Genomic DNA, 27,581 nt, shown 5'->3' with positions numbered 1-27,581 from the left:
GTTTCCCAATATATCTAGATGATTCTATGAAAACTACAAGTCTTTCCCCTTGTACTGTGACTTATTTTGATAACGAAATCTATGTGTGCCTCACAAAACTTTATCACCATTTACTTTTTCCTTTAGAAAAAAAAAAAAAAATCCAGCAAAACCAGATGTACACCTGGACTACATACCTTTTTCACAGCAACATGGCAATAGGAAAATTATTCAAATAAGCACTATTATTTTCCATCTATATATACCTGAAACTCTGAAGCTGTGCTGTTTAACTTATAATTACACTTGGAATAAATTTAAAATCTGAAAAATTATTCAGTTGAGGTCTCAAGTGGGAAAACTTATACAGAAGCATAAGCAGAAAACACAGATCATGATTTTTAATAAGTCACAGCAGGAAAGAATAAGACCGGTCAACTTTCTATGAAGTTTATTTTCATCATATATTCTATAAATATTCAGATGACAATAATGACTTCAAATCGCAATGGACTATAGGTTCTAAATACTGGACTTAAAAGCAGAAGATACAGATTTGTTGTCATTATCATTTATTACTTTTTAAATAACAACCCATTGCCCAACACTGTGTCATTTACATGGCTGCTCTTTAGGAGCTTATACTCTGGAGTAGAGTTACAATAGATAGAACAGTCACACAACACAGAAAACCAAAAGAGCATTAACCTAGCTACAAGTATCCCTTGATCTGTTTACTAGATATGCCCAAGTCAATTTGGCAGAAAAGAAAACTGTGATATTAAAATTCATTTTCCAGTTACACAGCATTCCTTGTACCGCAGAATACCCAGCGGTCCTACTTTACCAGCAGGTGCTAGCCCCATGAGCAAGCCAAAGCAGAGTCAGGCTGGAGCGGCTCCCACCATGGTTGCAATGCAGGGACAAGTCCCAGCTCCAGAGTTGAACTGAAGATTTAAGTTTCCAAGAAGGCTGAACCTTTTAAAACAATTAGTTGATGCTTCAATTCACCGATTCTTTCTTAAAGTTCCTCTCTGCAAATTTTATGAAGATTTAGCATTTCAGAGCTGGAACGAACTTTTCATAAGAACACACATACTTAATGTTTGCTGGAAAGTGACTGCACCAGGACTTAATTTCCTGCCCTGGACCAGTTCTGCTTTTACTATATCATACCAGGCTGGGGTATGACACTAGCATTGGTTCTTAGGGAACACGGGTTAGGTCTGAGTTGCCTAAGAGAAAATTCCAGAAGGAGATCTTGAACAGAGATCCGGGTATACTGGAAGAGAAAAAAAATCTAGTAAAAGAGAAATACAGGGCACAACTTGGGTGTAAGGATACAAAGAACTAAATGGTGGGAAGGAGCAGGGGATAGGTCAGAGAGCAGTACAGAAGAAGCAGAAACAAGAACCCTGGGATGGCTGGGGTCAAGCGACTGGATGGCCTGAAGGCCAATATGATACACTGCAAATAGTTTAGGAGGGCTGTGAGAAACGCACTGTTGTATCTAACTGGCTTTGCCACGGTGGTGGTTGTGGGGGTACCATAGGGAAATTCTCTTTCTCCGTGCGCTGGCCTTCCCCACTTTAAAGTAGGGATAATAATGTTTCGCCATGGTATTTTTCAAAGGAGACCAAGACACTAATGTGTGCCCCTGGAGCAACACAGAAAGAATCTGGAAAGAGCACCAGATTTGAATCCCAGCTTTGTAACACACTGGCTCTGTGTCCTAGGACACATCTTTAAATGTCCTCTCAGCTCGTTTTGAATCTCTATAAAAATAAGGGGTTAGGGTCCCTGAATTAAGGTCTGTTCCATCTCTATGGTTTCCATACGTGAAGTGCTTTAAGCTTCCTAAAGGGAACTTTTTGTACAAACTCCAAATGGCTTTAAGAGCCTTGTCATTCCAACCTTTCTCCCCTTGCTGCTGTCCTCCTCAGCCCAAGCAAGAGAATCACTTAAAAAGCATTCTAAACTACAGGTAATGGGAAGAAGAGACAGGAGGGCTATAAATGGACTCTTTAGAGTAAAGCCATACCAAGCCATTAATGCTCTACTTTCCACGAGACAGAAAATGGATCAGGGAGTTTATTTCAGAAGGCTTTCTGAACACCCTACCTTGCTATTTAAATTCACAAGGCATTTGTTGTCACGTTTTTTCTCTTATTAACAATGGCACAGAAGCCAGGGTACACTGACAGTTCTCTCTGTATCTCAGGAATTTGGGGGAGGGGGTGTTACTCAACAGCACAATTTCTTTACTTATAATTGATGTGCCACTTAAAGACCAGCGCTACCTCCCCATCGTCCCCTCTCCCCACCTCCAGTATTTTTAACTAGAAACTGTTACATCAAGAACATGTAACTCCCAAATCCACACAGGTTCGTTGTGAGTTTTAAAGGCATCATATCTTGTTTCCTCATTTCTTTGAGGCTCATTAGACACCCTCGCTTTTCAGCATCTACTTCGCCAAACCACTCTCAAATTCCTTGAATCACAAAACCAGTAAGAGAGGAAGGGGTGTGTGTGGGGGGTGGGGGGAAGGGGTAGCTGGAAGGAGAGAAAGAAAGAAAACGGGATGAGGGGAGACTGAAGGAGACTGACTGCGGAGTGTGTGACACAGCTACCCACCGCAGACAAAGAACACCAAGAGACTAGAAGGAGACAATGAAGGCTCACAGAAAACAGCAGAGCACGCGGGGCTGCCAGGGAAGCCGAGGTGCAGCCTCCTCCCCAAAACCACACTCACTTCTGCCAGCCACCATGCTCACAGCGGCTGCTTCACTGTGGAGAGCCACAGAGTCATTTCCTGGTAAAAAGGATTTCTACCGTTTTACTTAGCTGTTGTTGTTTTTTTTAAGATAAGAAATAACACGACACATAACCCACTGCCACATTTCCATAACCCTCAGATACGGCTTTATTTTCAAATATCTAAACAACAAACAGACTTTGGTTTCTTTAAGACTTTAGAATTTCTTGAGAAATAAAAGAAATAAGAGGAAAACGGAAGTTCAGCAAAGTAACTCAAAGCTGTCCTTGTTGGAAAAACACTGGTAGAACGATGTTGGTCTGTATGTGTGATGGGGGGAATGTGGAGGCCAGGGGCTTTTAAACAATGCCCATGAATTAACTTGATGGTATTTCTTACAACCCTTTGTCTTGTTGAGTTTAAATGGTAAGACAATGCAGAGGGGTAGAGTTTTTAATATTTCACGTCTTTCCCAAAAGGGATGTAGAACAGGGCAATTCATTAGTGAGCCCTAGTCATCCCTGACAGGAAAAGAATTAGGGGTTTGACAAATAATGTCTAAAATCTTCCTTAACCTAGAAAACATTAGAGGGGGAAAATCAACTCAGAAGAACTAAGATCAAAAACTAAAACACGAGAAAGGAAAAACTAACAGTGCAGGCTGCTAACCGGCCACACTAGGATGCTGGAAACATGATCGCCACAGAGCTAGGTCTTCTTCTTCTTCTTCTTTTTTTTTTAGGAGCCCTGGTGGCACAGTGGTTAAGAGCTCAGGCTGATAACCAAAAGGCAGGCAATCAGAATCCACTAGCCACTCCTTGGAACCCTATGGGGGCAGTTCTACTCTGTCCTACGGGGTCACTGTAAGTCGGAATCTATTTAACGGCATCGGGTTTAGGTCTTTTTAAAACCACCATCTATTCACAAACAATGCACTTACTAAATAATACCCCAGGTAATAGATGATTACAGAAATAGGGTTTGGTCTTTTAAATAAGAACAGATTGGAAAAAAATATTTCAATACCATCAGACAACAAATTAAAAGGAAACATCTCCTCTAACTGGAAAAATAAAGATCTAGCTGGGAAAACTGATTTCCACCTAAGCTCCACCCTCCCAAAAGGAGATTAGAAAGAGAAAACAGAAAAACAGACATCATGTAGATGAACTCTGGTAAGAAGCACCATAAACATTCATTGGGAAATGCGCTCCTATTGTATAAGTCTTTGAAAAAATATTTTAATATGTACGTGTGAGTCAAACACTCTGCTGTAAAGTACGTTTAATGTTTAATTGTTTTTATGCACTGCAAGAGGGAGTAAAGTCTTGTCACTCACCTGATGAAATCTGATCTCTCTCAAATCATTTCACCCAACAGTGTTAAAGATGTTTACTGCTATGACATAATTCAACCTCAAGACATCTTGTGGCCAACCAAGGTCAGTTTTAAAGTACCAGGTGGATAAACAGACATTATTTAGTCTCCTGACCTTGAATGTTAGGGGCCATATACTCATCTTGTGCAAACCTCAGGTCAGATTTGCATTCTTAGAGGCTGCCACTTAAAAGTATGTGCTATGTAAGGCTTTTCTAAGTTTAAGCGGACTTTATGGAATAAGCTGACTCTTCTTTATCAGAACAAGTGATGTGTCAAAAAATACTCTTCTGCCTTGTCCCAAATTCTAATATGCTGAGAGGGGAAGGGGAGAAAGGATCTATAGTCCTTTTATTCTTCTGGTTAGTATTAGAGTGAGCAAGAAGTAAATTAAGGAACATTTCAAAAGCCCTGGATAAAGCAGAGAAAAGATAACTGGTACATTTTCTCTTTCAACTGAAGTGGTTCTATAGACTTCTAATGATCAAACAATTGCAGGGCCAACTTTGCATCCAACCATAGCTGGAGCTATGAATCGGAATCAACTCGACTGCAATGGGTTTGGTTTTTTGGTTTTATAGCTGGGGATGAATTGAAATAGACCTATATTCTTTTATCAAATTAAAATAATAAGATAGATAACTAATAATAGCAAATTCTTACATAAAGCTTATCTTGTGCACTATTCTAAGTGCTTTGTATATATTAACTCGTTAAATCCTCCCAATAACACCTTAACGTAAGCACTATTATTATGCAAATGAATATAAGCTTGGTTATACCTGCGAAATAAAAAGCTTCACAAGGTTGGTGGTAAAATGAGATAGGGTGGGTGATACTTTTGAAAAGGAATCTCTGAAGCTTATATACCTTATAACATAGGATGTTGCCCTATATGTTGCTGGAGTAACTATTAAACTAAGGAAACATATAGGAACCACTTATCTGCATTTTGTTAAACAGTCTTATTCATAAACTGCCACTGAAGGGAACACCAATCTATAGAAAGAAAAGTTAAGGCGTAAAAGAGATTAGATTAAAAAAAAAAGGAGCCCTGGTGGTGTGATGGTTAAGTGGTTGCCTACTACTGAAAGGTCAGAAGTTCAAACCCTGCAGCAGCTCCACTGGAGAAAAGACCTGGCAATCTGCTTCTGCAAAGATTTCAGCCTAGGAAACCCTATAGGGCTACTCTGTCCTAGAGGGTCGCTACGACTAGGAATCAACTTGACGGCACACAACAACAACAACAGATTCACTAGAGTGAAAAAGCCTCAGAGTAGCTAAAAATCTGCTTACACTAATTTAAAGAGTAGAATATCTCAAAAAGTCAGCCCGGTCCTTCTTAGAAATCATTCTAATCATTACAGCTTTCACTTCCTGGGATTCTTCCTAATGCCAGTTTCTAGTAGCTAAAATAATAATACAGGCATGGAAAATGAGGCCAAGGGAGAATAAGAAATGTTTCTATATTTCATTACATTTGAGGAAGAAGCCTCAGGAATCTAGAAAGAGAAGAAGAAATGACAATTATAAAAGGGTTCCTGTATCTGTTACTTTTGCCTTCTCACCCATTTAAATTCAGCTGTTTGGAACAAAAGAGAGGAAGGAGGAGGGACAGGTTATACTCCAAAGCAGTCAATCCAAAGACAGCCTGCTTGGAAGACCAGGCTGACCATACTCCTCCATCAATGCCTAACTGAGAGGGCCAGGCAAACTACTATTCTTGCCAGGCTCCATTTCTTGGCCCTGTGCCCTCTCCCATACCATTCTGGAAAAGCCGCAAGCTTTCATCCACCAAAGATGCTTCCTTGCTGTTTCACTAAAACCTCTGCAAAAGCCTGCCTTTTTAAGGACTGTCTCCCTCTTGGAGCTGTTGTTGTGAGGTGCCACTGAGTAGGTTCTGACTCATAGCGACCCTACGTACAACAAAACGAAACACTGCCTGGTCCTGGGCCGTCCTCACCATTTTTGCTATGTTTGAGTCCATTGTTGCAGCCACTGTATCAATCCATCTCGTAGAGGGTCTTCCTCTTTTTCCCTGACCCTTTACCAAGGAGCCCTGGTGGGGCAGTGGTTAAGTGCTGAGCTGCTAACTGAAAAGTTGGCAGTTCAAACCCACCAGCCACTCTGAAGGAGAAAGATATGGCAGTCAGCTTTGTAAAGATTTCAGACTTGGAAACCGCATGGAGCAGTTTTACTCTGTCCTACAGTGTCACAGAGTTGAAATCAAGTTGATGGCAATGAGTTTTCTACTTTACTAAGCATGATGTTCTTCTCCAGGGACTGGTCCCTTCTGATAACATGTCCAAAGTATGTGAGATGAAGTCTCACTATCCTCACTTCTAAGGAGCATTCTGGCTGTACTACTTCCAAGACAGATTTGTTTGTTCTTCTGGCAGTCCACAATATATTCAATATTCTTTGCTAACACCATAATTCAAAGGCATCAATTCTTCAGTCTTCCTTATTCATTGTCCAGCTTTCCCACACATACGAGGCAACTAAAAATACTATGGCTTGGGTCAGGCGCACCTTAGTCCTCAAAGTGACATCTTTGCTTTTTAACACTTTCAAGAGGTCTTTTGCAGCAGATTTGACCAATGTAGTGCACCTTCTGATTTTTTGACTGCTACTCCCTGGGCGTTGATGGTGGATCCAGTAAAATGAAATCCTTGACAACTTCAATCTTTTCTCCATTTATCATGATGTTGCTTATTGGTCCAGTTGTGAGGACTTCTGTTTTATGTTGAGGTGTAATCCAATACTGAAGGCTGTAGTCTTTGATCCTCATCAGTAAGTGCTTCAAGTTCTCTTCACTTGCAGCAAACAAGGTTGTGTCAACTGCATATAGCAAGTTGTTAATGAGTCTTCCTCCAATCCTGATGCCGAGTTCTTCATATAGTTCAGCTTCTTGGATTATCTGCTCAGCATACAGATTGAACAGGTATGGTAAAAGGATACAACCCTGACGCATACCTTTCTTGATTTTAAACCACGCAGTATCCCCTTATTCTGTTTGAATGATTGCCTCTTGGTCTATATACATTTTCCCCATGAGCACAATTAAGTGTTCTGGAATTCCCATTCTTCACAATGTTATCCATAATTTGTTACGATTCAAACAGTCAAATGCCTTTACAGAGTCAATAAAACACAGGTAAACACCTTTCTGGTATTCTCAGCTTTCAGCCAAGATCCATCTGATATCAGCAATGATATCCCTTGTTCCGTGTACTCTTCTGAATCCAGCTTGAATTCCTGGCAGTTCCCTGTACTGCTGAAACTGTTTCTGAGTTATCTTCAGCAAAATTTTACTTATGTGTGATATTAATGATGCTGTTCAGTAATTTCCGCACTCTGTTAGACCACCTTATTTTGGAATGGGCACGTATATGGATCTCTTCCAGTCAACTGGCCAAGTAGCTGTCTTCCAAGTTTCTTGGCATAGACAAGTGAGTGCTTCCAGCACTGCATCTGTTTGTTGAAACGTCTCAATTGGTATTCTGTCAATTCCTGGAGCCTTGTTTTTCGCCAATGCCTTCAATGCAGCTTGGACTTTTTCCTTCAAAATACTATTGATTCTTGATCATATGTTACCCCCTGAAATGGCTGAACATCGACCAGTTCTTTTTGGTACAGTGACTTTGTGTATTCCTTCCATCTTATTTTGATGCTTCCCACATCATTCAATTTTTTGCCCATAGAATCCTTCAATATTGCGAATTCGAGGCTTGAATTTTTTTCTTCAGTTCAGCTTGAGAAACGGCGAGCGTTTTCTTCCCTTTTAGCATTTTCTAACTTCAGGTTTTTGCACATTTCATTATAATACTTTACTTTGTCTTCTCAAGCTGCCCTTTGAAATATTCTGTTTAGCTCTTTTACTTTATCATTTCTTCTGTTCACTTTAGCTACTCTACATTCAAGAGAGTAGGAGCTCCTGGAGCTAGGTCACATTAATCCAGTAGCTGACAGTCATTTATTTGGTCCTGCTGTCAAAGAGATTTTTCATCAGTAAGAAATGCATTGTTGGGTGGTGTTAAGTCAATTTGGACTGCTGAGGAAAGAGATTCCAAATGTCCAGGATTAATATTTGTGATATTTACCCTGGGCTAGTACCAGAGTTAGAACATTTTTTGAAATGTTTTTGCATGGTGTTTACAGGCTGCTGACCTTTTAAAATCATATCAGAAGACGAGGGCCAAACATTTTCTGACCAAACTTTTTTTTTTTTCCAATTAAAGCAGATTTATTAGGAACACAGTTTACTGGCTATCATTCCCCTATGACACTAGTCTCTAGAAGAACTATGAAGAGAAACTATGAACAGAGAAGAAAGAGATGAACACGCAAATGACAAATCTTATTCCTTTTCTCCCTCACAAGCTAAAAGCCTACCTTTATATTGATTTTCAGATACTGAATATGCATAGTTCATCTTCCAGATAATCTCAATGTGTCTTACTCTGATAAACAAATAAAATATATGGCAAGGGAAAAAACAGATGAATCTACATCTGTAAACAACCTTTATACACATACATAAACATTACCTGACGCTAAACTGACTTCCAACCTGTCAGCCCACACAGGTATGTATATCCACCTGTATATCTCCCCATAGCAAAAACTCTTCACCAATTGGTTTGACTGGAAAAGGACAGTGAAATTGTTCACAAATTATAATTCACATATTTGGTTTAATCTTGAGTTCTCTGAACAGGTAAAGGGGTTGTCTTTCCCTAAAATTCTAGTATCTTTCAAACTATGACTTGCTGTTACAGTTATTACGGTGAGTTGGAGTTCTAACTATAACACCATAATAGATATCCGTGATACAGTATGTATTTGTATCACTCTGCAGACATACGCATCTATATGCTCATTTCTGACAATAGCTAATGCTGAGATGCTGTGCCTATTGGTTAACATTTAACGTGTATCCAGTCACTAGAATTGTGGTTTACTAAATAGGAATTGCCAGGAAGATACAAAGAAGGTTCAAAGTTAGGAACCAACAACCCCCTGGCTCCCACCAGCCCTGTGCTACAGTCTAAGGTGTCTTGCTTTTTTCTATAGAACACTTTCCCTGGCTCCTCCTATCACATGTGTTGCTGGTTCTGACCCACTTTCCCTAGTCTATGTCACAGTTTAGTGTAGAATGCATCTCTCAGCCTTTGTCCTTGGCCTCTTATTCTGGTTACCAAGAGATCTTTTCCTATAACAATTTTTTGAAGTTCTCCCTAAGTCAAGGAATCTAATCTCAGTAATTCAAGCACAAGCGCTAGCCATTCACTTAATTAAATAAATATTTATTGAGTACGTACTATGTGTTAGGAGATGTTCCGTGAGCTAAAGATACAGAAGTGAATAATGACAAACCTCCCTGCCTTTAAGGAGCTGACATTTAAGATACCTTCCTAGATTGAAAAGAATCTAGAAAGGTATCTAGAATCACAGGGATTTTATCATTTTAAGCTAAACTCATTTCAGATTGAATGTATCTTAGAACAATATCATTATTTATACATCCTAGGGCTGGGCTTACCAGTAGTTGAGCAAAAGGCTAGACAGTATATAAAATTAATGAACTTTGGTTATCCAGAGAAATTCTTTTCAACTAAGACAGCTTCTGTTCAGTGCTTCCACACTTAAGATTTTTCTAGAGCAAAAGATGACATCACTCACATATGTAAGACAATGGCATGGAGTATACTAAATAAAGTGAAGGTGATCAGATAACCTCCATTCTTTATTCTCTGCCATGCTTCACTTTTAAAAAAATCATTAATGTTAGCTTCAATTGTGCGGGTCCTTCTTAGAAGTTGGTTTTCTTATTGTTAGCTGCTGCTGAGTGGGCCCCCACCTCATTATGACCCCATGCACAATGGGTTTTCACTGGCTGTTTTTTTCAGAAGTAGATCACCAGGCCTTTCTTTCTAGTCCATCTTAGTCTCGAAGCTCCGCTGATATTAATTATTTTTACTCCACCTGAAATCTGTTCAGCAACACAGCAACACACAAGACAAATGGTGGCTGCACTTGAGGTGCAATGGCCAGAACTGAACCTGGTTCTCCCGCATGGAAAGTGAGAATTCTACCATCAGACCACCACTGCCCTCAAAGTTAGCTCTGGACTTCTTTAAAAGAGGCTTGTTTCATTTAATTCTAAACTGCATATCTGGCATTCAGCAGAAGGAACAAATTTAAATTAGATGTTTTGACTGGGGTGATTAGAAATTTGTACCACTGACAAATACAAATACACACACACAAATCTATGTTTGTGCCATATGGTAGAAATGTTTTAATTCATTCAAAGTGAATGTGAAAATATATACATATTGGCTAATATAGTCATAATTGTTCTTAATTCATTCTGTTTGTAGGGAAAGATCAGTCTGAACAAGTTAAAAATCAGAACTAAGAATTTTTATTTAAAGAAATGCAGCTTGTTTTCAAGCACATTACTAATTAGAACTAGGTCAATAAAATAAGTGTTGTCAAGCAGAAGTCTTTAAAGTATCTACTTGAATATATTGTGTTGAGTCTGTTCACATATCTACAACAGTTTCATAAGATCTGCTCATGTTAGGAAAAATCCTTTAGAATCAGTCAAAACAAATTAATTGTCAAAATATTTTGAAAGGGTGGTGCACTTGATAAAAATAACAAGTTATTTCTAATTTGAACTAAAGGAAACAAATGAAATAATGACTATTAAAGAATATATAAGAGACATATAGGTACTAAAGACTTTACTTTGATGACTTGAAAAAGCAAAGGAAAGATACTAATTAGTTTTACTCCAAGGAGATTTTTCTTTTTTCTTGGCTTAAGTGAATTTATGGCCCTAAGGCATTTTTTTTTTTTTAGTGCTTAAGGACTGGTTTCGTCTCTGTACATCTAACATCTCTGTCCATCTGCAGATCGGCAAGTTTCAGTATATGTGGGGGACAGATGCTTTAATTAGCATTTTGAAGATCTGTATATACATTCCCAATATGCTATAAACAATTTGGAGCCCTGGTGGTGCAGTGGTTAAGAGCTCAGGCTGCTAATCAAAAAGTCAGCAGTTCGAATCCACCAGCAGCTCCTTGGAAACTCTATGGGGCAGTTCTACTCTGTTCTATGGGATCGCTATGAGTCGGAATCGACTCAACAGCAACGAGTTTGGGTTATAAACAATTTATTCTCTTATTCAATCCACTTAAACATTCCACCTCTAAAAAAGAAGGGGGGCCTGGAGAGGAAGGGAAGAAAATCTTTTTCATGGAGCATTATAATGGAAATTTCTTCTGGCCTAAATTATCAAAAGTTCTGATTTATAAACCTAAATTAATTTTTACTATATATTAGAGAAGTAATCTAAATCTTAAAAGAAGTACAGATTTTTTAAGCAGTTACCTATTATTTCATACTTCCTCGATCAGACAAATGTTCTTGTTTCTAGGAAAGGGGCTTAAAATAGAAAGTTTTGAAAAACAGGGGGTTCTCCCAAGTCTGGCAACCACAGAAATTTTACTTTGGAGATAATACAATGAAGAAAGGAAGATAAAGGAACGAGGGCTGTTTAGATTCAAAAGCAAGTTTTACTTCTGAAATCTAAGCTTTGGTTCCCATAATAAGGTCTACAATCGTATGTATACAATATAAATTGTATGTGTTATAGGCTGTGGATGACACATTTCTGGAAGGTCAATGTGGCTGAAGATCTCTTCCCAGTCTGCTATACGTTGCTGTTGGTTGGTTGGTAGCTGCTGTCCGGTCAGTCTCTGACTCTTGGTGACCCCACACACAAAGGAACAAAACGCGGCCCGATCCTCTGCCATCCCCATGATCAGTTGCAGATCAGACTGTTGTGATCCATAGGATTTTCACTGGCTGATTCTCAAAAAGTAGACCATCAGGCCTTTCTTCATAGCAGGTCTTAGTCGGGAAGCTCTGCTGAAACTTGTTCGGCATCACAGCAACACACAAACCTCTACGGACAGACAGGTGGTGGCAGTGCCTGAGGTGCACTGTCAGGAATGAAACCCAGGTCTCTCACGTGGACGACGAGAATTCTACCACTGAACCGCCACAAGCAGCATTCTAGTCCAGTCAGGTCTTTCTTCACGTTGCCTGCACTTCTCAGTTTCCTTCCACTCTCCTGATTGTTAGTTGCTGTCGAGTTGATTCTGATTCATGGCGACCCTATGTGTGCAGAGTAGAACTGCTCCATATGGTTTTCAAGGTTTGGGACCTTTCGGAAGGAGAGTGCCAGGCCCATCTTCCAAGGCACCTCGGAGTGGGTTCAAACTGCCAACCTTTTGGCTAGTAGTTGAGCACTTAACCATCTGTGCCGTGCAGGGCCTCCTTCACTTCCTTTACTCCCATCCAAAGCCAGCAATGAAGATCTCACACGGCCATTTCTTAAGTTACTCCAAGGGAGCTTCCCGCCTCTGTTCTCTCCTGTACTTTGCCACCACATAAATGTTCCTGAAGTCCATCTGGGGCACTTGTTTAACAACCTTCCAAGAGACCTCTTACTTATCACATAAAATCCATACTTTTTTAACCAGGGTGTCAAGATTCCCAGGATTTGACCCTACTTCCTTTTGAGTTTTGAGTGCTACTCCTCTCCTTCACACTTCAAGACCAATTACGTCGACACGGAGTGAGACAGATGCCCTGGCAACATTCCACAGGGGGCATTGAACCGCCACTAATAAATTACAAATACAGTGCCAGTCATCTCAGGTTTCTCCCCTCAAACTCGTTACTCACTGGTGAAATATAAACCAAACACACTCCCATCAAAGTGCCCTGAGCAAAGAGAACACGTGACTCTTTCCCACATAAATTACCACTACCCATAGTGAGTATGACTAACCATATCCAATTATGAATGGTAGAAAAACTGTAAAATGAAAGACAAGTCCAAATAAGTTTAAATGTCATGTTACATGCAAATAATAGATATAGTAAAACCTGCCAAAGCTGGAAGCTGTGTACCACTCCAAAGAAAGGTGATTCAACAGAATGCGGAAATCATCGAACAACATCATTAATATCACGAGCAAGTAAAATTTGGCTGAAGATCATTCAAAAACAGTTGCTGCAGTACACCGACAGGGAGCTACCAGAAATCCAGGCTGGATTCAGAAGAGGACGTGGAACAAAGGATATCACTGCTGATGACAGATGGATCTCGGATGAAAGCAGAGAATACCAGAAAGATGTTTTCCTGTGTTTTATAGACTATGTAAAGGCATTTGACTGGGGGGATAATGACAAATTATGGATAATACTGCAAAGAATGGGAATTCCGGAACACTTAACTGTGCTCATGTAGAACCTGTACATGAAGCAAGAGGCAGAATTCAAACAGAACAAGGGGATACTGTGTGGTTTAAAATCAAGAAAGGTGTGTGTCAGGGTTGTATCTTTTCATACAATACTTATTCAATCTGTATGCTGAGCAAGTAATCCAAGAAGCTGGACTATGTGAAGAAGAACATGGAATCAGGATTGGAGGAAGACTCATTAACAACCTGCAATATGCAGATGACACAACCTTGCTTGCTGTAAAGAGGACTTGAAGCACTTACTGATGAAGATCAAAGACTACAGCCTTCACTGTGGATTATACCTCTACATAAAGAAAACAAAAATCCTCACAACTGGACCAACAAGCAACATCATGATAAACAGAGAAAAGATTGAAGTTGTCAAGGATTTCGTTTTACTTGGATACACCATCAATGCCCATGGAAGCAGCAGACAAGAAATCAAATGACGTATTGCAGTGGGCAGATCTGCTGCAAAAGACTTCTTCAAAGTGTTAAAAAGCAAAGATGTCACCTGGAGGATTAAGGTGCATCCGACCCAAGCCATGGTATTTTGAATTGCCTCATATGCATGTAAAAACTGAACAATGAATAAGGAAGACAGAAGAAGAATTGATGCCTTTGAATTATGGTGCTGGAGAAGAATACTGAATATACCATGGACTGCCAGAAGAACAAACAAACAAATCTGTCTTGGAAGTAGTACAGCCACAATGCTCCTTAGAAGCGAGGATGGCGAGACTTTGTCTCACATACTTTGGACATGTTATCAGGAAGGACCACTCCCTGGAGAAGGGCATCATGCTTGGCAAAGCAGAGGATCAGTGAAAAAGAGGAAAACCCTCAAAGAAATGGATTAACACAGTGGCTGCAACAATAGCCTCAAATATAGCAATGATTGCAAGGATGACACAAGACCAGGTGGCGTTTCATTTTGTTGTACATAGGGTCGCTGTGAGTTGGAACTGACTCAATGGCACCTAACTACAACAATGCACTAGAATATGAGAACAAATACTTAAGGAACCAAATGCTTAGTCTGTCTGGGGCACCCCTATGTCTCAATCTGTCCCTACATACATACTCTTCACCCTTGCCATATGGTCTACCTACAGCCCCATGAACACACCTTGCCTGTGTACCTGCCTGTCCTCCGGCTGGCATACCTTCTTTATTTTCTTCCTCAGTCACTTGCAATTTTAACTGTCCTTTAAGACTCAGGTAATATTCTACTTTTTTTCTGTAACATCTTTCTCACTCTCAGCAGCCACAGGTAATCTCTCTGTCCTCTGAAATCCTAAAATTATCTCTGACACAATAGCATACTGTCTGACGTGCCTAGTTTTCTTTTTGTTTAGGAAAAAAAAAATCACACCTACCTCACTTCTAGCCCTTTCTAAGAGTCAGTTATATATACATTTTCCACTTATTCCTCAGAATAATCTTAGATATTAGCTTTATTTTATTCAGATTTTTTATTTACAGATGAATAAACTGAGGTTTATTGACATCAGATAACTTGCTCAAGGCCACACAACCAGGAAAGGACATGGTTCAAACCCAGGCACATCCAATTCTGGAGCCTGAGTTCTTACCACAGAGCCACAGGGCTTCAATCTAACTCCCCAACCTGGTGTAAGTTACTTGAGGGAAAGCACCATACTTTGGGTATCTATACGCCTTGCCACAATTCCCAACAAAGACTCTTTCTTGACCGTAACAGATACTCAGTAAATGTACGTTAATGATGGTGCTGGTACTCCTCAGCCTTTCTGGTAAGAATGTTGTGTAGATGCTACCACACTTTCAACTGTTCTGAAAGGTACTTGAGAATAGGACAAAGCTTCCTTCAGTTGTATGGGAAACCCAGTCTCTGTAGGTGCAGCATTGCAGAAGCTACTCAATTTGAAATCACCTTTCCATGATTTTCTGCTAAATTGGTCTTACATATTTTTGTCACAGCTTTTACATGTTTGCTGGCCAACTTCTTTCTAAGTTCTTCTAAAGGGCTCGCCATCTAACACTACTGTGACTTCTCAGCACTAGCAGAGCATTAAGGCAATGCCATATGCTCATTTGTTATGCAGCTTGACATGAATATCCAACCAAACAACCAGAGAGTGGAGTAACTAAAATAAAAAGGCACTATAACAATTAAAAATGATGGCTGTCCAAAAGCCTAAGACAGATATAATTTAAATTAAAATGAGATGAATCATCAAAGCTGGAGGGGGTACAAAGTTTAGCTAGATACATAGTTTATCATGATAAAAACTGGGAACAGCCTAAATGCATAACAGTAAGGGACTGCTTAAATAAATGATGGTGTATCCAAATAATGGAATACTGCACGGCCAACATAAAGTCATTCAGCAAATATGTATTGAGTGCCTTATCTGTATCAGGTAAATAAGAAAGAAAGATACCTGTCCTTGTGGTGCTTAGAGTCCAGATGATGATACAGTATAAAAGTATGTAATGACATTTTTTTTTTTTAATGTTGTTGAGTGACAGCATAAAAGAGGTGAGCTGCAACACAGTATAATCTGTAATCTGTATGGATACATTTTTATTGTTGCTGTTTTTCATAACTTGAAGATATATTTGTTCCATGTTCACAGCCTATCTCGAAGATGTTTAAATTCAGTATTGATGTCTTATAAGTATTGATGTCTTACAGGAAATGTTAAAATTCCACCAAACACTCCCATCCCTAATTATTTCTATAACACGAGGATATCCAAAGTTTAAAATACTGGAAGACCTAATTATGTATGTACAAGAAGAATGGAAAAGCTAGATTATTTTATAAAAAGTAAGATGTAAAAGTGAGTAATAAATAGGACTGGCAATATTAAATTTTATAGAAGAAAGTAAAGCTGCACATTCTAAAACAAAGTTCTAAGTGAAAAGTAGATAAGTATATGTCAAGTAAAAATTAGTTTGCAAACCCAGTTGAAGCTAATTTTCAGATAGCTCTTTGAAATATTTTTATACACTCATTATAAGCATACATTGTTTTAAAGTGTGAATTAAAATTTTTCCACTGATCAAAGTTACTGTCAATACAAAGTTATTATCTACTAATGTATTTTAAAAGAAAGAAATCAAAGTCAAGCACAGCAATACAAAGGACATCTACTACTCTGGGTTGCCTTCTTTGGCATAGGTCCTGAAGATATATCTAACTAGCAAGAGTATAAGCTTTATAATAATTTATTATCCTAAATAATAAACACTTCAAAGATTTATAATATTCATACCTCTCTACTCTTTCAAATTCTTAACTCTTAGGAATAGAAGAGATCATCTTCAAATTGATAAAGGACATCTAAACACACCTACAGCTAATATTACATAATGGTAAAAGACGGAATACTTTCTCCCTAAGATTGGGAACAAGGCAAGGATGCCCACTCTCACCACTGCTATTCAGCATAGTATTACAAGTGCTAGCCCAGGCAATAAGGCAGGAAAAGGAACTAAAAGATATAAAGATGAAAAAGGATCTCTTCCTACTTGCAGATGACATGATTGTCTATGTAGAAAATCCCAAGGAATCTACAAAAAAAAGAATTCCTAGAACTAGTAAGTGAGTCCAGCAAGGTAGAGGATGTAAGATCAACATACAAAAGTCAATTATATTTTTACATATTAGCAATAAACATGTGGACATCAAAATTAAATATAGAACACCATTTACAATCACTAAAAAAATGAAAGACAGGTATACATCTAACCAAATATGTACAGGATTTATATGCTAAAAACTAAAACAGATGATTAAAGAAATCAAAAATTGAAATAAACAGAGAGACATACTGTGTTCATGGACTGAAAGACTCAACATAGTAAAGATGTCACTTCTCCCCAAATTGATCTTCAGATTTAATGTAATTCCTATCACAATCCCAGCAAGATTTTTTGTAAAGTCAAGATTATTCTAAAACTTACATGACAAGGCAAAGAAATTAGAATGACTAAAACAATTTTGAAAAAGAATAAGGTGGAAGGAATCAGTCTACCTGATTTCAAGACTTACTATATAGCTACAGTAATCAAGACTATGTGATACTAGCAGAGAGATAAGATACCCAGATTAATGGAACAGGATAGAGGACCAGAAATAGATTCACACAACATAAATATACTCAACTGATTTTTGAAAAAAGTGCAAAAGCAATTCAATAGAGGAAGAATCATTTTTTCAACAACTGGGATGGAGCAATTAAACATTCATAGGCAAAAAAAAAAACAAAACACTGATCTACACTTCACTCCTTACACAAAAATAATCACAGATTTAATGTAAAATGTAAAACTATAAAATTTTAAGAAAAACACGTAGGAGAAAATCTTTGAGATCTAGAGTTAGGCAAAGAGTTCTTAAACTTGACACCAACAGCATGATAAATAAAAGGAAAAGTTGATAAATCAGACTTCATCAACACTAAAAACTCTTGCTCTGCAAAAGACACTTTTAAGAGGATGAAAAGATAAATCACTAATTGGAAGAAAATATTTGCAAATCATATATCTGAAAAAGGACCTGTATCTAGAATATATATTTTTTAAAAATCACAAAACTCAATAATAATTAAGAAAACAATAAAAAAAATGGGCAAAATACTTGAACAGACATTTTACCAAAGAGGATATACAGATGGCAAATAAGCACAGGCAGTCCCTGGGTTACATACAAGATCCATTCCTAACTTTGTCTTTAAGTCTTTAAGTCAAATTTGTAGGTAAGTCGGAACAAGTGCATATGGTTCTTATTTAGCCTTACCTGAGTGTAAGAGAGGAGCCCTGGTGGCACAGTGGTTAAGAGCTACGGCTGCTAACATAAAGGTCAGCAGTTCAAAACCACCAGCCGCTCCTTAGAAACCCTCTAGGGCAGTTTTACTCTATCCATAGGTCGCTATGAGCTGGAATTGACTCAATGGCAGCAGGTTTTGGTTTGTTCAGTGCAAGAAAAGGCTTGAAGCCTTTTCAATGATTTAAAAGCTGCACATGCAGCAAGTGAAGGTGATTGTGATGAAGAACTTGTTGCGAGCAGCGCAGCGGTTGGTTGAATCATTTCAAAGTGAGGGCAAATTTACATAACATTAAAGACCAAGTGCAAGTTGTCGGTAAGTCAGACATTTGTAACCTGGGGATTGCCTGTACATGAAAAGATGTTCAGCATCATTAGTCACTAAGGAAATGCAAATTAAAGCCACTATAAGATGTAACTACACACCCACCAGAATACTTAAAATAAAAAAAGTGACAATCCCAAATGTTGGAGAAGATGTGGGAAAACTGAATTATTTGTAGATTGCTGGTGGGTAGATAAAACAGTACAGCCGCTGTGGAAAAGTCTAAAAACCTAAGCATGCCCCTACCACATGACACAGCAGTTGCACTGCCGGTATTTATCCCAGAGAAATGAAAACTTATGTTGACGTAAACACCTGTACGTGATTTTTCATAGCAGCTTTATGCATAATAACCAAAATCTGGAAACAACCCAAATGTCCTTAAACAGATGAATGAGTAAACAAACTGTTACATCCATACCATGGAACACTACTCAGCAATAAAAAAGGAATGAACTACTGATATACACAACAACTTGGATAAATGTCCAGAGAATTATGCCGAGTAAAAAAAGCCAATCCTCCTAAAAAGCCAACCATTATATAGTATATGATTCCATATATATAACATTCTTGAAATGACAAAATTATAGAAATGGAGAGTAGATTAATGTTTGCCAGGGATTAAGGAGGGGTCAGCTGTGAGAGGGAAACGTGTGTGACTATAAAAAGGCAATGTGGGAGATCCTTATGGTGATGGAATGTCCTGTATCTTCACTGTATCAATGTCAATATCCTGGTTGGGATACTGTACTACAGTTTTTCAAGATGTAACCATTGGGGGAAACTGGGCAAAGGGTACATGTCTTACAATTGCACGTGAACTTACAAAAAAGAAATAAGCTAAATTATCAGTGCTAGTCAGAGTTGGCTACTTTTCTACCAGATCTAAAAGGCCTTCTCTAGACAATTGCTGGTATAGACATCCTACATTTAAATAACCTAAAATTATAATTGGAGAACTCATCCTCATTCTAATTTAAACCTCTAGATGCGCCCCCTTTCTCATGTGGCAGCTTCTATTGGTATATGTAGTGATCTAAAAACGAAGGTATAACCCACTATAAAAAAAATAAAAACCCTTCACATAACAGTATCAATGCATGATTATTGAAAACAAATATATCTACTTGTGGAATATGAGGAACAAATTAAATGCGAATATACCGCTAGGACATCATGCTTGGTAAAGGAGAGGGTCAGCAAAAAAGGAAGACCCTCAACAAGATGGACTGACACAGTGGCTGCAATAATGGGCTCAAACAGAGCAACAACTGTGAGGACGGCGCAGGACCAGGTGGCATTTCTTTCTATTGTTCATAGGATCGCGATAAGTCAGAACTGACTCGAGGGCACCTAACAACAACAATATTTTTGTAGCAATGATAGAGCAAATGTTCTAAATAAGGAAAATAATCTTATTCATCTTAATATACTAATTTCACTAAATGAAAAGTAATGAGAGTCAAAACATAACAGAAAAAAGTATAGGACAGTTACTTGGCCCTGAAATTACTTATTTCAAACATTACATTTATTAAAATAATTTTGTCAAATTCAGACAACTCCTCTTCTGAAATCAATTTCTCTGTTTTCTAAAAGTAAAATCCAACAGTTTCTTGAGGCATTCACAAGAATTTTTATTAGTCCATTATCAGGTAGTGCTTGGCACTGATGGAGGCAAAAAGATGAATGAGAAATGGTCCCTGCTGGTCATGCTTTAATAATTTTTTAAAAAATAAATGGGCTGAAAAACTAATGACTCCACCAAGTTGAATGTTTTCATAACTTTTCTCCATACTGTACATAATGTTGTTTACTTATCACAATTCATGTATCTAATCCCCTAATGTTAGGCATCCTTGATGGCACAAAGGTTAAGTGCTTCGCTGCTAACCAAAAGTTGGTGGTTTGAGCACACCCACTGGCTCCGTGGGAGAAAGACCTGGTGATCAGCTTCCCTGAAGATTACAGCCAAGAAAACCCTATGGGGCAGTTCTACTCTGTCATTTAGGGTTGCTATGATATGGAATCAACTCAAAGGCACCTAACAACAATAACGACATGCCTATTTTAAACATTTTGTGATTATAACTGACACAGAGTAGTAGTAGCTAACCAAAAATAAACTAGAAAGAAGAAAAATTGAAACAAGAAATGAAAAAAATTTTACAAAATTCTCAACTCAAATTGTTAATATGTGAAAAATTAGTCACTGCAGAATGATTTTTCTCCTTCAAATTATTGTTTAAACCTCAACTTCTTGACCATCTTGCATTTAAATGGCTTTCTATTATTCAGTGAATTACCCTTGAACTCTACCCTCCAACAAAAACTACTGAACTACTTTTAGTTCCTCTAACTGGCCATGTTCTTTTCCAGGGATTTGGTAAGTTGCCTCAGTGTAGAAACTTCCTAACCCTTTGACTAACTATATCCTACTAAATCTTTTAGGCTTAGAAGACACTCTTTTGCGAAGCCTTCTCAGAACACTCAGAAGGCTGGGTGAAGCATACCTTACATGCTCTGTAATTATTTCACCATCTTGTAATTACCCCTTTACTTGTCTGTCTTCCCCACTGGAGTCAAAGCTCTTTGAGGCAGGGACCATATTTTGGTGACTATCTTACCCCAGCGCTCAGAAGAGGGCCTGACCCATAGCAGATGCTCAATAAATATCTAATGAATGATGAAAGAATGATTCATGAATGAATTAACAAATAGATCCTTAAACCTCTGGGCAACTCCTTGTTCTCCCAGACAATTGGTTCCTGCCTCCTGAAAATGGTCAGCAATATGAGGAAGCTCCCTGGAGACACTCCAAGTCCATTTTAGAGCCTCATTGTTCCACTGCTATACAGTCTAGGAGCTTAAGCGCCTTTCCAGAAAACAATACCTAATCTAAGGAGTATCTCCTGAGAGCTGCTCCTGGAAGTACCGAAGTCCTTTTTGGCAAACACTGCAAGATCCTTGAAAGGATGCAACATGTGGCAGCTGTGTGCAAGGCAGCTGGGAGTGTTTAGTGAAGCTTGCACCAAGGACCTCCTAAAATACAATATTTAGGTAGGTTAATTCGACTGCTTAATTTACCTGGGGAAATATTAAGGGCCTGTGTCCTTTAAACTGATGATCTCTTGGTATTAAAGTCAGTCACTAAGTTGCACCCTTTCTCAGTATTGAAGCTACAAATCCTTAAACACCAGTTGTGAGAGAGCTCGTCAGGACTCCCGGGGCACAAAGACCTTAAGACACAGGATGTATGCCTATCCCTTATTTTCTCACGTCTCCTTTCAGAAGGTTCTTCCCACTGCAAACAGAAACGCTATTTTTTTTCCCTCCTGACCTTTGTCAACTGTGTTGCTGCACTGCATTTGGAAGTATTAACAATGGTCATTACCTGCCCTGTTTATTCAGTGTTAAGTATTAACAAGGCCTGTGCTATCTCAGCTGCTGCCGTATTTCTCCAGGAAAGAAGTGCCTATGTAAATGCCCTACTGCAAACAGGAGCCTCCTCTTTTTTTAGATGGGGGTGGGGAGACCACTTGGCGGCAATTGAAAGGACAGAAGAAAACAGCAGATATTTTTAAAACACCATTTTCAGAAACACATAAAATAATTATACCATGAAATCCACGTCAAGGCTGATTTTTGTCTGTGCATTTGGTCAGTTCAGGCATTTACTGATATGAGGGCTAGGCTATAAAGCACTTATTTCCAGATTCGTAGTGGCTTTAAGCAGTTTGATATTGGGTAAACAGTGTGTAACAAATATTTTACAGAATAAAGCAGGGGCGAACATCCTTGGCATTGAACTCTCGTTGTTTAGGGTTTGTATGTTTGGCTTCCTGTGTGGAACAGCTATGTCAGAGTGGGTAGGAGACTGTTTCTCAGGGAATGGAAGAAAGCTGATAATTTTACTTGAACACAAAGAAGGGTGAAGACTTTTTATTAAAACTTCAATCAGATACTGCTTGTTGGACAGTCAAACTGCAAAATTTGCAAAGAGAAGGGCCAAACGCCATGCAGAATATATCAAACACAAATAAAAAATTGACTTGGAAAAAAACGTCTTTTACTAGAGTCAGCTTTTCTATAAAAAACTGGCTCAATCTCATAAATTTACCTGTTTATGCTTGGGTCAGGTGACAAGGCACAATTCCATTCTCAGACAGTTGCAGGTAACTATCTGAAACAAAACTGAAGCCAAATAAACACAGCCTAGCATGAGATTTGAACCACACAAAGGTGTGGGTCACCTCTGCATTTAAGTACATAAAAGATGTACACAATGTGTGTAAGTACAGAAGACTGCTTCTTTTCTGTATGTAAAGGCTTAAGAAATAAAACAACGCAGCTTCCTCTGAGATTCACAGATTTGTGTGTTGTTTAAGAGCACGAGTTTTGAAGTCAGACTTACAAACTTCCAATCCCAATTTAACCATTTAATAGCTGTGTGATCTTGGACAAGTTACTTACCTATTTTCAATTTTTGAAAAGTGAGCATGGATTACTTAATAGAAATTAACTAGGGATGGAAAAATGAGTGATTTGCTGAAAGCGCATTAGCAACATAAACCTTTCCGAAAAAATAAATGCTACCATTTATTGAGGGCTTAATATGTGCCTGTGCGAGGCATTTCAGACACGTTATTCTAATCTTTATACAACCTGGCAATGTTAATACTATTATTCCCAGTTTATAAGATAAGGAAACTGATGTTCAAAGTAGCGAAGTAATCTGACCTAGGTATAAAAGCTGGTAAGGGACAAAAACATTTACCTACATTCCTTGCCTCAATTTTTTTTTTTTTTTTAAATGATTCTATAATGTTCCTTCCCTCTCTCCTACCTCTTTTCACAATCCTACTCATAACTGCATTGGGAGTTTCCTTTCTTCCTTCTTTCCCTTCTTTTGGTCAATTTAACTTTCTTAAATCCTTCGTCACTTCTGGTGCCATTGACCCCAATACTTCTGCCAAATTTGGTTTGGCTTGACACTTGTCCTCCACGCCCTTCTCTTACCAGATCCACCTCCACCATCAGCACCATCGGATGGCGAACACTTAGTTAGCACTTTTCTATGTGCTGGGTACGTTCTGAGGTAGGTACCATTATTATCCCATTTTTTACCCATTTTAGAGGTGTGGAAGCTGGGTCACTGAAAGGTTAAGTAACCTACCAGGAACCCAGAGGAAGTGGTAGAGTTAGGGTGCAAATCTCTGGCTCCAGAGTTCTTGGTCTAACCCTATACTATAGTCCCCACCATAGTCTCAGAGTGACCCAAAGTAAGTTCCTGGTTCCACCAGGTGAGTCTGAGCAGGAGAGGGGAGTTTGAAAAACTGGTAAATATATTTTATGATGCTTGAAACAAAATTACTTCCTTTTTATTACTGCAAATATGCAGTTTTTCAGGCAGTATGGGTAAAAAGGAGTATGGGTAAAAAAGAGCTCTTGTGGCGTAGTGATTAAGAGTTACAGCTGCTAACCAAAAGGTAGGCAGTTCACATCCACCAGCTGCTCCTTGGAAACCCCATGGGGCAGTTCTACTCTGTTCTATAGGGTCGCTATGAGTTGGAATCAACTCGACAGCAATGAGTTTATGGATAAAAAAAAACTTTTTTTTAGTGGGTTAGCCAAAGACCATTGCTTTTATGGGAACATAAATTTTAAGTTCCCAAAACAACTATTGGAACAGCCTGTTCATAAATTGGGGACCTCTTTTCCTTCCATTTCCTTCCATTCTGGGTAATGTTAAAGTGGGGGAAGAAGAAAAAAGGGGGAAAAGAGAGACTTTTCATTCAGTGTAGATACAATTCCTGCCCAGCAGACTGCAATCTGGATAATACATCCCAACTTTCTAAGTGTGCTAAAAATAAACGTAAATGGTTCATTAGAGCTAATCTGGCAGCCAAAAGTGAATATTAATAACATAGAAGATCAATAAGATGCCTAGCAAAGAACAATGGATTAACTTGGTCTAGAAATAGCAAAATTGGTGTAGGCCAGGGAAGAAGCAGTGGGACAAGAGGAGTCGTCAGAAGAGAAATTCATCTCTTCTTTATAAGATCCATGGAATTAAAAATAGATAATAAAATATGCCCATCTCACTTTGACTCTGCCCACTAAATAAGCAGTTTAATCAATTTTTACCTTTCCCTCCCTGTCTACATCTGCCACTATTAACTCAATGGACGAATGTGTAACCCTAGTTCAAATCCAGGTCAAGATGGCTATTATAAATATTATTAGCTCATGCTACTTTTTCCCTCAGTTCTTGTCTTGTGCACTTGATTTAAGTAAAGGACAGCACAGGGTAGTTTTTACTCAAAGAGTATTCAGTGAAAAATGGAGTTCCATAGTCAAATACATTTGAGAAATGCTGCATGGTAATTCCCTTTTTTAAAATGGTGAGGGCGCTGAGAAGTCTTGCAGGTGAGACACCTGTCTAATACATATAACCCAGTGTTTCCCAAACTTTTTGACAGTATAATCCATTTTACTTAACCTCTATGAACATCTTTGTGCAGAATGATGATGGTAAGAACTCTGGACCAGGAAGAAAGCAAAAGCAGTTGCCATCTTAGCTTCCTGGGCTTCAGCTTCCCAAAGGACCTGGATTATATACTTGATGGCTGGAGGCCATCAACTCTGCTTAAGTGGCACCATCAGTAGCACAGAACCCAGGAATTCTGGAGATAATCTAGATGAGCTCTCTTGCTAAACCCACACCTCTGAAGCTTCCAGAATCACCCAGGGCAGCCCAGACAATGGCCTCTTTTACACTTCTTTCACATTCAGTCCTTTATGTCCAGTCTGAGCACTAAAATTGCAAAGGCCGTTTTGGGGGGATAAGTGGAGGGAGGGAACTTGTAGAGAATTGTTAAAACAAGCTTACATTTGTTCTTTGAAACATTTGCTGGCATTCAGACATGGCTTTTTAAATAGCTTCTTGTGCTTTTTCATTTAAATATGCAAGTTTAATAAACATTATTCATCAAAATCAGAGAAATGAAGCAAAACTCTTAGAGCTGATTCTTTACACTCACATTCTTAGGCTACATTCCCAGATAATTTCACTAGAAATGTTGTTAATCCTGACATTTCAAACTTTTATTTTTTAATTATCACGACCCCGGATTGTTTTTAATTATTTAAAAATAAGATTTTTTTTATACAATTGCACAAAGTTACCCACTCTTTACTTTCACGTACGTATTATTCTCCTTTAAAACGGTCTAGAGAAAACATTAAGTGTTACCTGTCTACAAGTTGAGGTTGATATTTTTACTCTCTTGTTTTTACAAGGACATATTAATGATACAGTAACAATATCTAATACTCATATAAGTGCCTTGTATGATAGACATTATTCTACATAACAGGTTCGTGTGTTAATAATAACCCTACAAAATAGGTACTATTATCATCCCAATTTTACAGATGCGGAAACTGAGGAGCAGAGATTAGTGACTTGCCCAAGGTCACACCACTAGTAAGTAGCAAAGGTGAGATTTGAATCCAACAGTCTATGCTCTTAATCATTATGCTACACTACTTCTTGCTTAGATTTGTAAAACAATAGACCCATCACCATAACAAATATAAAAATAGTTGAGGGACATAATGTGGAGTTCATGACATAACTAAAGAAAGGAATTTGTGAACTATTGGTTCTACTGAAGTCAGGTCAAAGGGAAAAGGCCTGACTTATGTCATGAAGGATATAGGTTAGATACAAGAAAACATTTTGTCAGTCCAGTGCTGTGAGACTAATTTTATTTAAGGAGGCTGCGGAGTCTCCTTTCTAAATGCTTCATAACAAGATTGAGAGATCTGAAATATTTTGGAAAAAATTTTCACAGAAAGTAAAGTAAGCTAAGTTAACTGTCCTCAACCTTGTTATTCCAATTCCTTCCTGAAGGTACTCCATGACTATTTTTCCAAGTCATTAAAAAATATGTTCTTCAATATGTCAATGGGATGGGGGGAAGGAGCCAACGAAGCAGGGATGAGATTAAAAGAAATTTAAGACACATAATAACCAATGTAATGTGTGGGCTTTGAATCTTGATTGACAAAAGCCAACTAAGAAGAGGCTTTTTTTGAGATAATCAAGGAAATTCCATTAATCACTGGATATTAGATGATAAGATCAAGGAGTTACTGTTAATTTTGATAGGTCTGAGAATAGCATTGTGGTTATATGAGAAATCCCCATACTTTTTAGAGATGCATCCTAAAGTAAATAAGGGTGAAATGACATGATGTCTGGGGTTTTTACTTCGACAAAAAAGGTGGGAGGATAGATGAAGCAAGGGTAGCAAAATTGTGATAATCATTGAATCTGAGTCATGGTATATGGGGGAATCATACTATTCTTTCTTTCTTTCTTTTGTATATGTTTGACAATTTTCATGATAAAATATTTTGATAAAGAATATGGAAGGATTCCTATCCTGATGAAGAGAGATCTATGATTGGTAAAATAATTTAAAAACAAACTACTCTAGAAATGGCCAGATAAACATCTGAGTATATAGCTCAGTCTTCTTAAGACTGTGGCCAGGAAAAGGAAGTGAGAATTAAAGGGAAAAGCACAGGCAACCATGGGACAGAGAGAGACAGGAAGCAAAGAGAACTGCAGCGAAGGTGCCAACGTTGTTTCAGGGAAATGTCCACTCTAGCTTTGCTGTTTCTGCTTTCAACTTCCTTTCCTTTTCGAGTGTCTTTCTCAACCAGTACTCTCAAGCCATTTAAAAATACTAAATAAAATGAATCTGGCATCCCTGTCTACCTTCTGTATTTCACATTTATTATCTAATCCATTTAGTGGCTCTCAAAGCTTTGGTTTAATTTTTGGGGTATGGGTGTATGAATGTGCGTGTATGTCTTCGTGGTCAGCTCCTCCTTTATCATGGTGTCTATAATGCATATCCTGTCTTTTACCCATTGGTTTATAGCTTTGTAAGACCAAGAGCCCAAATTTCTACTTGGTATTC

At 38.3% G+C, this 27,581-nt stretch overlaps 1 protein-coding gene across 1 annotated transcript in view; it reads right to left on the bottom strand.

The window, feature by feature from the left end:
* The window catches only part of LOC111822201 (mastermind-like protein 3), a 288,139-nt gene that overhangs the window by 113,763 nt on the left and 146,795 nt on the right, over window positions 1-27,581 (bottom strand). The window lies entirely within an intron of this gene.

This window comes from Trichechus manatus, unplaced genomic scaffold (assembly GCF_000243295.1).
Source record: "Trichechus manatus latirostris isolate Lorelei unplaced genomic scaffold, TriManLat1.0 scaffold00139, whole genome shotgun sequence".
Lineage (NCBI taxonomy): Eukaryota > Metazoa > Chordata > Mammalia > Sirenia > Trichechidae > Trichechus > Trichechus manatus.
The sequence above is the reverse complement of the archived record's forward strand: the minus strand, read 5'-3'. Positions and strand labels throughout refer to the sequence as shown.